Below are 15,013 nucleotides of genomic sequence, written 5' to 3'. Positions count from 1 at the left end.
TCGAGTAGCTGGGATTACAGGCGCCTGCCACCACACCCAGCTAATTTTTGTATTTTTAGTAGCGATAAGGTTTCACCATGTTGGCTAGGCTGGTCTCGAACCCCTGACCTCAAGTGATTCTACCGCCTTGGTCTCCCAAAGTGCTGGAATTACAGGCATCAGCCACCATGTCTGGACCTCTCCTCTGGAGAGCACATTCTCTTCATTGGATTCTCAAAAACACTCAGGAACCATATGATGTAAAACTACCGTATGTTTTCCCTTCGCAATTTTATTCACTCCCATTATCTCAATACTTACTAATTGTTGATGACTTTAAACCTGTATTTCTAGCCTAAACCTCCTCTGAGTTTTATTCTTATATATCCAAATGTTTACCAGCCATCTTTGCTTTTTTGGGCCAATAGCACAAGCCCATGAATTTCAAGATTAAATTCGTGATCTTTCCTTCTTAATCTTGCTCACACATTTTCTGTCTTCATTGGTGCCACCAACATCTACTCAGTTATGCAAGATAGGAAACTGAGGACCATTTTGCTGATTCTTGAGTGTCTTTTAAGACAACTCAAATATCACTTGCTTAAGGAAGCACCTTTTGACGACCCAAGACAGGGCAGTTGCTCTCTTTTGGGTTCCCATAGCACCCTGTACATATCTCCATCATTGTTCAGCTATATATTAATAATCTATTTTTTTTTCTGTTTCCCTCATTAGTCTGTAAGCTCCTTGAGAGTAGTGGCCCATCTCTTATTTGGCTTTGTAACTCAGCACTGAGCCCAGAGTCAAACACTCAGTAAATGCTTAGCAATGAATTAATTAAGAGGACATATATTGTACATGGCTTCCTGAAGTTCAGATATAGTGATAGTGACTTAAAATATTCTGATTTCATGGCCCACGAAAGAGCAGAAAACCACGCTTTGTCCAGTGTGGTCTGCTAAGATGAAATTATCTTAAAAGTCAGACCTTAATGCTTATTCTATGTCACTCAGTAGGAGGGGAATGCTAACTGTGTGGTAATAGCCTATATTCTACGTGTGCTTTCTAAACTCGGAGATCTTCCTCTCCGGAGAAAAAATTCTATTAAGTTAAACATTTAGCTTTTAAAAAAATAATGCTTCAGAATCAAGTAATTAATAATTCATAGCGTCTTATGACAATTTGTGTTAGATAGAAGTACAAAATTCCTGAGTTCTGGTGGAAGCATAAAGGACAAGAACAGTAATACTTTGCCCATTATTGTTTAAGATAGAAACACTTTTAAAATAGGGACTAATTAAAAAGGAGTTAGAATATGTGTCTCTGTCCTTCACCTACCAAACCTCTTTTCAAGCCATTGTAGTGAGGTTTTTTTATTCTTTGCAGTCAAATGAATCAGAATTTTGTATCCCCTCCCCTTCTCCTGGGTTAAGATCAAGGGAGTTCTTCCTTCTACTCTATGCCATGTAAGAAGGACTTGAGAGAAAGTACAGTGTTTGTCAGAAGGGAAGCCTGACATCTCACCCTGGCTGACTGTTAGCTGAGCTACAGAATCCCATCTGTTCTTGCAACACTATGGGAGCAGAGCCAAGTGCAGAGAGGCTAGGGAGAAGTCAAACTGCATCCTCTAGAGTCTAGACCTAGAGATCATGCCCTGGCTGTAGCTTGGAAAATCTTAAAAGCAAGAGGCTTGTGTGGAGAAGCCCCGAAGGTAGACCAATGAAAGAAGGTCACAGTGGGAGCGTCCTGTACATCCAGATTTTGAAGAGACAGAGGTGCAAGTTTTCTCATGGGCTAACTGGACACAGTGACAAGTTTAGAGGTATCTTGAAAGTCCACTGCCTAAGAGATCTAATGGTCAGTACAAGATGGCTTCAATAGTCAGGCTGAGTGGTGTTTACTACTGGGGTCGGGAAGTGAGGTGCATAGTATGGGAATGGTGTTGGAGATGCTGTGTGCGTGTGTGTGTGTGTGTGTGTGTGTGTGTGTGTGTGTGTATGTTTCGGGTTGGGGTTTTTCCCATAGTCCTGTGTCCAGAATTCATTCCTTCAGGTGGGTTCTTGGTCTTGCTGACTTCAAGAATGAAGATTGAGAGGTGAAGCCAGCTGGACTTCCTGGGTTGACTGGGGACTTGGAGAACTTTTCTGTCTAGCTAGAGAATTGTAAACGCACCAATCAGCACTCTGTGTCTAGCGAGAGGATTGTAAATGCACCAATCAGCACTCTGTAAAAACGCACCAATCAGCACTCTGTGTCTAGCTAAAGGATTGTAAAAGCACCAATCAGCACTCTGTAAAATGGGCCAATCAGCACTCTGTAAAATGGACCAATCAACAGGATGTGGGTGGGGACAAATACCAGAATAAAAGCTGGCCACCCCAGCCAGCAGCTGCAAGCAGCTCCTGTCCCCTTCCACACTGTGGAAGCTTTGTTCTTTCACTTTTCACAATAAAGCTTGCTCTTTCACTCTTCATAATAAATCTTGCTGCTGCTCACTGTTTGGGTCTGCACTACCTCTATGAGCTGTAACACTCATGGGAGGCTCTGTGGCTTAATTCCTGAAGTCAGCGAGACCACGAACCCATAGAGAGGAACAACTCTGGACGGGCTACCTTTAAGAGCTGTAACACTCACTGCGAAGTTCGAGGCTTCTTTTTTGGAGTCAGTGAGACCAAGAACCCACTAGAAGGAATAAATTCTGGACGTAGTCCCATTCTCAGCCCCACTCAATCCTTCCTGTTAAGAAGCAAGCAAAAGAAGTTAGTGGGCAGGGCACGGTGGCTCATTCCTGTAATCCCTGCACTTTGGGAGACCAAGGTGGGTAGATCACACTTGAGGTCAGGAGTTCGAGACCAACCTGGCCAACATGGTGAAACCATATCTCTACTAAAAATAGAAAAAATTAGCTTGGCGTGGTGGCGTACACCTGTAATCCCACTTACTCAGGGGGCTGAAGCAGGAGAATTGCTTGAACCAGGGAGATGGAGGTTGCAGTGAGCCGAGATCATGCCACTGCACTCCAGCCTGGGTGACAGAGCAAGACTCCATCTCAAAGGAAAAAGAAGTTAGCCATGGGGCAGGCGAAGGAATAAGGAAGACCTAGCTAAAAAGCTGCTTTGTCTGTGCTACTATAACAAAATACTTGAAACTGGGTAACTTATAAATAAGATAGAAATTTATTTATCATATTTCCAGATACAGGGAGGTCCAAGATCAAGGAACTGGGAGATTCAGTATCTAGCAAGGGCTCTGTCTCTGCTCCAGGATGACGCTTTGAATGTTGTGTCCTCACATGACAGAAGGACAAAAAGGGAGGAACAGTTCCCGCATACCACTTTTTATAAGAGCATCCATCACCTCCTGAAGGCCTTACCTCTTAATACTATCACATTGGGATTAAACACCAACATATGAATTTTGGAGGACACATTTACCCCATAGCAGCTGTGCTAGTGAAATGATCAGGTTGTCTGTTATACTCAATGCTATTGAGGCCCTTCTAGACCTCTTTTTCACCTAATGCAGCAATCTGGCAGCTGCTATAAGTGGTTGCTGCTAATAGCTCACAACTCTCCTGTGCTGCTGAGAATTGTGCTTGGCCAAATAAGAACCATCTCACCCAGGAAGCTATGAATGCCCTTTTTAGTAAACCTAAGACATCTAGTATTTTACAGGAATTGTCGAATTTCCGCTGCTGCTGGCATGGGATATTAAACATGTTAGAAGTATTTTGTTGGAGGGGGGGTGCTGTCTATTTCTGGCAATCGTGAACTAAAAACATCTAAACAAAATATATTTTCTAAAAAGTCTACCAAAGCAACTAGAACTTTAGTGGCCAAATTGTTGGAGAGAAGAGAAGTGCACACAGGAAATGATTTTCAGGGCTGCTTTTCCCTTTAAGGCATTTGCCAATTCCAAAGCAGCAGCAGAGAGACTGAGAAATTGAGAAGAAATTGATGGCTGAAAGGTCAAGAAGGCATAAGAGCTCCTGGTGGTCTCATTGGCTAGTGGGCAAAAATTGGAATTCACAGCCAGCTCAAGGAGGGAGAGCTTGGCAAACCCTCCAGGGTTTTAACTAGGACTTTGGATCGGCTACTCCATAGGAGTGAGGGTGAACTAGAAATAGACCAGCCAAGCAAAGCTGAGCACAGATTTAAATCAGTTCATTCTCAAGTCAGGGTATCTTTCCTTACCCTGTGAGAAGCAAAAGTAAATGCTGTCTTGAAGAAGTTGACGTTATCCAGAATCCCAAACGACTTCTCAAATGGAAGTTTATGTGTTGCATTTAATAAAAAGTTACTAGGGCACTGGTAGAATGGTGAACTTAAAACCATCTATACAAAATGTACTTTCTAAAAGTCTGTTTAAAGCAATTAGAGAAAAGCTTAATGTTTCTGGAAACCAGGAGAAAAAAAAAAAACCAGTAAAAATAGACTTAGAGGAGATCCAGGTAATGAAATTATCTGACACAAACTTAATAAACATGATGAAAATAAAAAGCAAGATGGAGAATTTAAGAGAATAATAGGCCGGGCGCGGTGGCTCAAGCCTGTAATCCCAGCACTTTGGGAGGCCGAGACGGGCGGATCACGAGGTCAGGAGATCGAGACCATCCTGGCTAACACTGTGAAACCCCGTCTCTACTAAAAAAAAAATACAAAAAGCTAGCCGGGCGAGGTGGTGGGCGCCTGTAGTCCCAGCTACTCGGGAGGCTGAGGCAGGAGAATGGCGTAACCCGGCAGGCGGAGCTTGCAGCAGTGAGCTGAGATCCGGCCACTGCACTCCAGCCCGGGTGACAGAGCGAGACTCCGTCTCAAAAAAAAAAAAAAAAAAAAAGAGAATAATAACTTTTTAAAAAATCAAAAAGAAATTCTAAAAATGAAAAATAACAACTGACATTAACTCTGTAGATAGGTTTAATAGCAGACCAAAAATAAATAAATAAATAAATAAACCAGAAGAAAATCTCAGCATAAGAGAAATATGGAATGTGGTGAATAGGCCAAACAATATGTACATTTAGAACCTATCAATACAATTTCTGCTAGAGAAGCCATGTTTGAAGGGATAATGGCTAAGAATTCTACAAAAATAATGAAAGATACCCGAGTCCAGAAGCACTACAAATCTCTACTAGGATACATATAAAACGTACCATACCTAGACATATCATAGTACAACTGCTGCAAACCAAAGAAAAAAAAAAAATCTTAAAAGCAGACAGAAGTCAAAATAAACCTGTAATGTGACTACTCTAAAGAAACAATGGAAGCTAACAAATTATTTATTCAAAGTTAAAAAATTACTTCAAATTATTTATTTAAACTTTTGAAGAAAATAAACTGTTAACCTAGAACTCCATCCCAGTAAAAAGTCATTTAAAAAGTAAGGCAAACTAAATAACTTTAGGCAAACAAAAGCTGAGATAGTTTTATTATCCAGCTGACTTGTATGATAGTAAATACTAGAGCGAGTTCTTCAGGCAGATCCAGCCAGAAACAGGATGAAAATGAAAAGCAATGCAAAAAATAAATATATGGGTAAGTCTAGATAAATAGTGAAAGTATATGATGATGATGATAATGTTTTGTGGGGTTTACATATCTATGGAATAGACACATGACAAAAACAGAAAAGGCTGGAGAACAGATCAATGGAATGGAATGGAATGGAATTATCCTCAGGTCTTTTCATTATATCATGGGAAAGGTCAATAACGCATGTTTTATTCTAGGGTAAACCCTAAAAGAACAGTAAGAGTATAACAAACAAAGTAATAAAGGGGGAAATGGAACAATGCAAAATATTTAATGAAACAAAATAAGGCAACAATAAGAGCAAAGGAAACATGGAACATGTTGGGGGAAAAAGGAAGATGTACCGCATGATGGCAGATTTAGACCCATATATATCAGTAAATGCATTAAATGAAAAGACTAAATATTCCAGTTGAAAGACAAGTATAGTTAAACTAGATTAAAAATCTTTATTTTGCTTATAGTAAACAGCTTAAAAAATGAAAATGCAAAAAGGTTGACAGTAAAAGGATGACAAAGATATTTCTTGCTAACATTAATCAAAGCTGTTTTGTTAAATTCATAACAGACCCAATAAATATTAAGGCAATCGATATTAAGATATAATAAATATTGAGATATTAATAGATATTAAGATAAGAATAAATAGAGGGATATTTCAGAATAATAAAATAGTTAATCTGCCAGGGAGTAATACTGACATGACAACATTGCACGGATATAATAACAAGCCTCAACATTTATTAAGTGAAACTAACAGAACAAAAAAAAGAGAAAAAGATAAATTCATTACAGTTTTAGGTAATTCTAATAGACCTCTTTCAATGACTGATTGAATAAGCAGAGAAAAAAAGTATTAAGGATATAGAATAATTTAACAACATATCCAACATTCTAACTCAATTGACATACATAAAACACTACAACCAACAATGACAGTGGAACTTAAGACAAGTCCTAGTGAATTTCCACGCATCAGATTTATACAGGGCATGTTTTTTGGTCACAGCAAAATTAAGCTAAAAATTAGTAATAAAAAGGATAACTAGAAAATCCCTAAGTGTTTGGAAATTAAGCAATATACTTCTAAATAAACCATGGGTCAAAGAAGAAATCACAATAGAAATTAGAACTTATTTAGGTTTTAGAAGATGAACAAATATTGTGCTAAAATGAATAAATATTGTAGGAGTCAAGTAGCTGGCCCAAGGAAATGAAGTAGATTCTTTCCTTTTCATTCTCTTTCTGTTAAAATTTCAGGGAATTGTGATGCAGAAATGTCATGGTAGGGCTTTTAAACTGTTTGTTTTGTGGTTGAGTGTATTATAAATCAAATGGACAATTTAGAGTAGCTTTTTGGGACAAATAATAATAATAATATTAAAAATATTGAATGTTATGCTCAGGTGTAAAAGTTATATTTCTATCACCCCAAAGATCTGTTAAATGGCCTGAGTCCTTTCATCTTGTTTTGTTTTGAGACAGAGTCTCACTCTGTAGCCCAGGCTGGAATGCAATGGCGTGATCTGTGCTCACTGCAACTTCTGCCTCCCAGGTTCAAGTGATTCTCCTGCCTCAGCCTCCCGAGTGGCTGAGATTACAGACACCCACGGTCATGCCCGGCTAATTTTTGTATTTCTAGTAGAGGCGGGGTTTCACCATATTGGCCAGACTGGTCTTGAACTCCTGACCTCAGGCGACCGTCCCGCCCCACCCCCGAGGCCTCTCACAGGACTGGGATCCCCGGGCTTTTTCCTCTTCTGATTGATGTAAAATGTTACTTTTCTGTGGATACAATTTCGCCGAGTTTTAAGAGCACAGTGAAGCACTTTACACCAGTATTTAACCAAGCACACTGTGCATAATAATTAAGAATCCTGCTATCTGTTTCCTTGAATATGAAGGAAAGGGATAGAACAAAATGAGATAAACTAGATACTAGATGTTTTTGTGTGCAGAATAAGGACAAAGATGGTCTTTTAATGAAAACATTTTTTTTAAGCCAGCAAGCTTGCAAAAGGTTGTTCCTTTGTAGAAAATATTACATTATTAAATAATAGTAATTATGCCAGTAAATAATGAAATGGAGGGTGATGCTCTGTGCTTCTCTTTCCATCCTTCTGATGAAGGTAATACATTTCCAATGCTTGTCATATTCCAGTTTCAAACTGGAATTCTTTGTCAATTCCAGTTTATATGAACTCTTTGACCTGTGGCTGTCAGAGGGAAGGTTTCAGAAGCTTTAGTACAATTATACAATTGATTCCAGACAAACTGGAATTCCTTGTCAATTCCAGTTTGTCATACTGGAGACCTTAAGAGGCCCATGAGGTCAAGAGTTATGTGATGGCATTAGTTATTGTGCTCTGAGGACCATAGTCTAACATAGCAGGTTAACACAAATTAAGTGTCATAGATTAATCACAAGAGCTAAATTTCGGGAGTTAAGGAACTCATTTATTCCTCCCATATCCCTACCATAGCTTTAACCTCCAAGACAAACTACAACCTCATCAGCTGCAAAACACTGCTGGCTTCTATTGAAAATGCAAAATGTTTCCTTGATGTTAGGATGAAGGGGCTGCATTTGTAATATTGTGCTCATAAAACAAACTTCATTCTTTCTCAAGTAATTGGCTTCCTGCTGACAGGAGCTCTAAAGAGATGTCTGACAAGAGTTTGAATTGGTGTGTTAGTACCTTTCTTATGTATTTCTCTCCATGCTCTGTTTATATTTCCTCCTGTTAGCACACTCTTCTTCACTTGCTAAAGATGAATTTGGATTTCTAATGTCTTCCTGTATAGACTTATTAGTGATCTGTAGTTGTATAGAGTTCTCATGACTATACACTTGTAAAATGTGTGGTTAGGCTAGAACACATTAAATCATAAGGTCCTGGTCTGAGCAGCCCCAAATGTCCCTAGGATTTTGACAGCAGAGCAAGTTTTCTTTTTCAGGTATACTTTTGTTTGTTCTGAAAGACTCACTTGGATTTTATATGATGCAAAAGACAGTTCAGTTCTATTTTCAGTGTCCTGCCTTTTAACCTACTATAGAACCCAACTTGAATGCTCTTTTGGAGGACAGATCAAACCTACTTTAAAGTGATTGCTTTGGGGGAAAACATCCCAGATCCTAAAATGCTGAAACTGAAGTGGTTCTGAGGCACATATTAGTAGGTAACTAAATCAGAATGAAAACATTTCTGAAGATGACTGCCATGTTAAAGCAATGATGGAGGTGCTGAAATTCCTTGTTATCAGGGTCACTTGGTGGAATCACGGCTCAGGGATGCTCTGGATGAAATTAGGAGTGAGAGAATTCAGAAATAAGTTTTTCCATCCATCCTTAGAATAACACTCCCTCCTCATTCCCACACATTCCTAAGCCATGGGGCAGGATTACTGTGACAAAATGCGCTCCTATCAAACTCTTTAAAGACTAGAGGAAGGAAATCTCAAACATCTTCTTCCTTCTATTGATCAATTTGGAAAGTTTACATTTAAAATATGTGACTATAATGCAGATCTTAAATATATAAAGTAAAACAGCAATGTGAGAGACTCAAGTGCATAAAGGCAGGACTGAATCTCATGAAAATTAATTGGGATGCTTTACTAAGAGCATATTGTCCTGGCCAACACAGTGAAACCCCATCTCTACTAAAAAAACAAAAATTACCTGGATGTGGTGGTACATGCCTGTAATCCCAGCTACTCAGGAGGCTGAGGCATGAGAATTGCTTGAACCCAGGAGGTAGAGGTTGCAGTGAGCCAAGATCACGCCACTACACTCCAGTCTGGTGACAGAGCAAGACTCTGTCTCAAACAAATAAATGAAAAAGAGCATATTGGCCCAACAGTGGAAAGGTCTGAATTCCAAGCTTGCTTCTCCTGTCTTCTTGTCCTATGATGTAATTGAAAATCACTTGATCTTTCTGGGACTGCTTCTTCATGTGCAATCTGAAGGGTTTGGAAACGTGTTAGAGAGCCCATGAGTCTGTGAATTATGCCTAGGGTATTTATCAGACTTGGATTAGATTCGTGTGTTATAAGAAACCAACATATATAGGCAGGGTTGATATTCTAACTATTTACCAACCCTATATTATAAGTACTCCAATCAAAATGGAGGCTTGCTGTAAACAACCAGTAGCTCTGCACCTGTGCATGCCAGGTAAATATCAACTACACTTTTGGGAATGGAGCCCTGGATTCAAATTGTTTAAGCAGAAAGACCTTAGTACTCACCAGTCCATCTTCCTGATTTTACACACTGTTGCATCCTCTGTTAAAGAAGAACATTGTGATACTGAAAAATTGCAGCAAAAGGATAGCACAAATGCATGAAGGCTTAGGTACATGAATAGATATCTCAATAAATGTGATAGATTATTATAATAATGGCATTAATGAATCACATCTCCTTGAATCTACACCCTCTATTAATCTTCTCCCACATTAACTCTAGGCTGAGCTATGTGACTTGTTTTGATGGTAATGAGACATTAGCAAATGTGAGACAAGCAGAGGCTCAACAAATGCTTGCTCGTTAGTGTTTACCCTATCTTTTGTTACTTTGGGATCATAGCCACTATTAGGAGAAGACTTCTGGCCTCCTGGTGACATATGGCCCAACTGACAGCCAGCACCACCCACCAGACTTGTGAGTGAGGCTTAGACTAACAAACACCATTTGAGCTGACAGATGACTGTGGCAACGTGAGCGACCCCAGGCGAGACCAGAAAAGATACCACCCAGCTGAGCTTAGCCCAAACTGCTGACCCACAGAATCAGAGCAAATAAAATGTTGGTTACTTAAGCCAGTAGATATTCATTTGATTCACTGCAACAGATACTTGACACAATAGGAAAAAGATGTAGAAGTTGGGGAGGGACATTCTGAAGGGGAAGTTGATGAAAGGAAAGACAGTGGTGATCTCCTCCACCATTTTCCTAATTGAAGTTGGAACTAAGGATTTGTGTCTAGTTCCTATGAACAGGTCTCTTGCTTCCCAGATTTACCAAGGAGCTCCTTCATACTCATCTTTCTGGTCACACACACTTAGTTCCAGGAAAAACTCAGCTAACTAGTTGAGTCCTAATCACTCTCAGTGAAGAAACACTGGTGGACTTCCTGCTTCCATTTCCCTTTCAGAATGTGACAAGGAACAACTGTTCTGGTCTTTTCTTGTTGGTTCAGCATGCGGCTACCAGCAAAAAAAAATCATGGAATACTATGAGAATAAATAGAGTTCTTGGGAAAAGGTAAGAAGACAAGATCTAAAAATGACTGACAAACATGGAAGATTTTTTTCCCAAATGTCCATATAATACCTGCAACCTTCCTGCTTTCGACACTACTTTGATACAATAAACAATCAATTGTATAATTGTACTAAAGCTTCTGAAACCTTCCCTCTGACAGCCACAGGTCAAAGAGTTCATATAAAACAAAGCCATGAGGACTTCCACTTCTTGTCATAAATCACTCTAAAACTGGACAAATATATGAGGCAACTGTTTTCAGGTATCAAACAAGCAGCCTGATTCTCAAGAGAAGGGAAAGACACTCTCAATGTTCACCTCACTCTCTGCCTAATTTTTCAGCTGTCGCACAGGAAGCTGGAGTTCATGTAAAACACGATGGTCCAGCTGAGCTGAAGAGGCAGGGTAAGAGATTAGGCCTGCTCAAATGGTGCGTAGCTGCATATGGGGCAGTGAGGAGGAAAGAACGGTGCTGGGTCATGAGAGATGGAGAAAGAACTCTTTTTAGGAGTTCCCATGCATTCTTGACTGAGGACTGAGATGCAAAGGTGTGGGACAACATCATACAGGGCATGCTACTGTCGGGCTCAGAGTTAGAACAGAAATACCAGATAGAACATCATTGGAAGATGCTGGAGCTCTGACCCAGCCTGAGGAGAGAGTTCTTATGAATACCTGTAGTAGTTCATTCTCACACTGCTGATAAAGACATACCTGAGACTGGGTAATTTATAAAGGAAAGAGGTTTATTTGACTGACAGTTCTGCATGGTTGAGGAGGCTTCAGGAAACTTACAATCGTGGTGGAAGGGGAAGCAAACAAGTTCTTCTTCACATGGCAGCCGGAAGGAGAAGTACTGAACAAAGAGGGTAAAAGCCCTTTATAAAATTAGCAGATCTCATGAGAACTCACTATCATGAGAACCGCATGGGGAGACTGCTGCCACAATCTAATTACCTCCCACAGGGTCCCTCTCCCAACAAGTGGGGATTACAATTCAGATTATAATTTGAATTACAATTCAAGATGAGATTTGGGTGAGGACACAAAGCCAGACCATATCAACACCCCAGGCATTCATCTGAGGCATCAGAAATGTCACACTTCAGAATAAAGGATCATGTCTTGCAGTAGGTCCTACTCTGAACCTACCTTGATAAAGCCTAGAAAACCAAGCTTTGACAAGATTTGCAGGGGAGACACACTTTGGAGGTTGAGTACACTAAGCTGGGGGAATGAGAAACAATAGGGCTTTTCACAGGCTAAAAAGTTCAAATTTACTATCCAGTAATTAAATTGCCTGTCAAGGGCATCACAAGAAGAAAAATTAATAAACTAATATATTTCATTAACATAGATGCAAAAATTAAAAATTTTAGCAAATCAAAACCAGTGGTATCTAAAAAAAAGGTGGGATATTATGCACCAATCAGACTGGTATTAGGAATACAGAACTAGTTTAACATCTGAAAACCAATTTATGTAATTAACTACTCTAACAAAATTTGGAGAATATAATCGTATGACAATCTCTCAATAAAAAACTGAAAAAACTAACAAAATTTAACACCCACATATGATAAAATCTACTAGCAAATTAAGAATAAAAATGAATGTTCTAAAACCAATGCAGAGGTTATTCAACATATCTATAGCAAATATCATAGTTAATAGTGAAACACTGAATGCTTTTCTCTCAGACTGGGAACATGGCAAGGATGTCTTCTCTCACTGCTTTTATTCGATGCTATACTGGAAGTGTTAGCCAGTGGAATAAAGCAAGACAAAGGAATAAAAGAAATAAAGATGAGAAGGCAGAAGTGAGCCTGTCTCAGTTCACAAATGCCATGATTATCTATTTTGAAAAGTCAAGAAGGCTACAAAATACAAACAAAAAAACCTAATTGGAATTAATGAATAAATTTAGTAATGCCCCGGGATACATGCAATTAAAAAAAACCCCTTTATTCCCATATATTAGCAACAAACAATTATTTAAAAAATAGTATTTAGCATAGCATCAAAAAACATAAAGTACTTTAAAATAAATATAACAAAAGACATAAGTCTTTCATATTGAGAACAACAAACAACTCGGAGAAATTTAAAAAATTCTAAATAAAGAGATATATCATGTTTACGGACTGACAATCTCAATATTGTTAAGACATTCATTTTTTTCTAAATTAAAATATAGATTCAATGCAATCCCAACCATTTTTTTATCCCAACCACTGTGTTTTTTTTTTTTTTTTTGTAGAAATTGAGAGGCTGATTCTAACATTTGCACACAAATGCGAAAGACCTGGAATAATCAAAGTAATTTTAAATAAGAGAAATAAAGTGAAGGACTTATACTATCTGACTTTGTAACTTACTATAAGTGCAACAGTAATCAATCCTATTGGAATCAAGTAAGAAATTGTCAGAAGGGCTGACATATAATCAATAGAATAAAACAGAATTCAGAAATAGAGCCATACATATATGATCAATTCATTTTGACAAAAGCAACAAGATGATTCAGAAAAGGGACACTTTTTTCAACAAATGATACTGAAAAAACTTGATAACCTTTTGAAAAAAATAAATATTTAGCTCTATGTCATATGGAAAAATTAAATTAAAATGGATCACAGATCTAAATGTCAAAGCTAAAACTATCAAACTTCTAGAAAATAGAGTAAAAGAAAATCTGTGTCAAGGTAGAATAGAAAAAGATTTTCTAGACAGGACACAAAAAGGACTAATCATCAACTTAAAAGAGGATAATCTGAACTTCATCAAAATAAAAATCTTCAAAGTATATCATTAAAGGCAATCATAGACTGAAAAAAGTACAGTGGATATTTCTGACCAATAACTTGTGATCAGAATATACAAAAAACCCTTACAACTCAACAATAAGAATCAAACAACTCATTAAAAATGGCAAAAGACTTAGCACTTCACAACAGACACAAAGAACTTTTGCACTTTAATAACATGTTAAGAAGAAGATAATTCATTACAACAGGAAAAATATTTGAACAAACCCTGCACCAGGAAAATATAGAAATGGTCCGCAAGGACATGAAAAGATGTTCAACATCATTGTCCATCAGGGAAATGAAAATTAAAACCATGGTAGGATATCACTTTACTCATACCTAAATGTAATGAGTTTAAAAGACTGTAAATGGAAAATGCCAGGAAGGATGTGGAGCAACTGGAAGCCTCACACACTGCTGGTGAAATGTAAAATTTGCACGTCATGATGGAAAATAGTTTGACAGTTATACCATTAAGCATACAATTACTATATACTCTAGCAATTGTACTTGTAGGTATTTAGCCCTCTCTCTTCAAGATAAAGAACATGTTCACAAAAACACTTGTATACAAATGTTCATAGCTGCTTTATTCCTAAGAGCTAAAAACTGTAAACAATTTAAATGTCTACACAGGTGAATAATAAACATAGGTAGTATATTCATACAATAGAATGCTACTCAACAACAAAACAAACAACAAGCAAACAAAAATGGAATACATGGAACAACATGGATGCATTTCAGAAATACTATACAGAGTGAAAGAAGAAAGACACAAAAAAGAACATGTTGTATGATTCCATTTATATGAAATTTAAAAACTGGTAAAAGTAACATACAGTGATGGGATTCAGATCAGGAGTTGTCTGGAGTTTGACTGACTACTAAGTGGCACTAAAGGAACTTTCTGGGATGATGGAAATATTCTATCTACATCTTAACTGTGGTGGCAATAGATACAGGTGTATACCCTTGCCAAAACTCACTGAGCTGTACACCTGAAATATATGCATTTTATTGTATGTAAAAGTTGATTAAAAAATAACCACCCTTTATCAATAAAAATAAAAAAAAAACAGTAAGAAAAATAAAGCCTTCAGGAATGCCTCATTGAATGATCCTCTTATTGAAGAAAAAAGGAATTATTTTTCATCTCCAATCAGTTGTGAGGAATATGAAATATTGAATAAAAATATCATAAAATTTGAGAACATGACTTTTAACTGAAATACAACTATGATTAAACCTTTTCACATAAACAAATTTAAACTTCACAAAGGCAGGAGAGAGAGGCATTAACTACCCCATCTTCATATTAAAGAAAAAGAGCCGGCCGGGCGCGGTGGCTCAAGCCTGTAATCCCAGCACTTTGGGAGGCCGAGACGGGCGGATCACGAGGTCAGGAGATCGAGACC

The sequence above is a fragment of the Colobus angolensis genome, unplaced genomic scaffold (genome assembly GCF_000951035.1).
Source record: "Colobus angolensis palliatus isolate OR3802 unplaced genomic scaffold, Cang.pa_1.0 Scaffold503, whole genome shotgun sequence".
Classification (NCBI taxonomy): domain Eukaryota; kingdom Metazoa; phylum Chordata; class Mammalia; order Primates; family Cercopithecidae; genus Colobus; species Colobus angolensis.
This window is presented reverse-complemented; position numbering follows the sequence as displayed.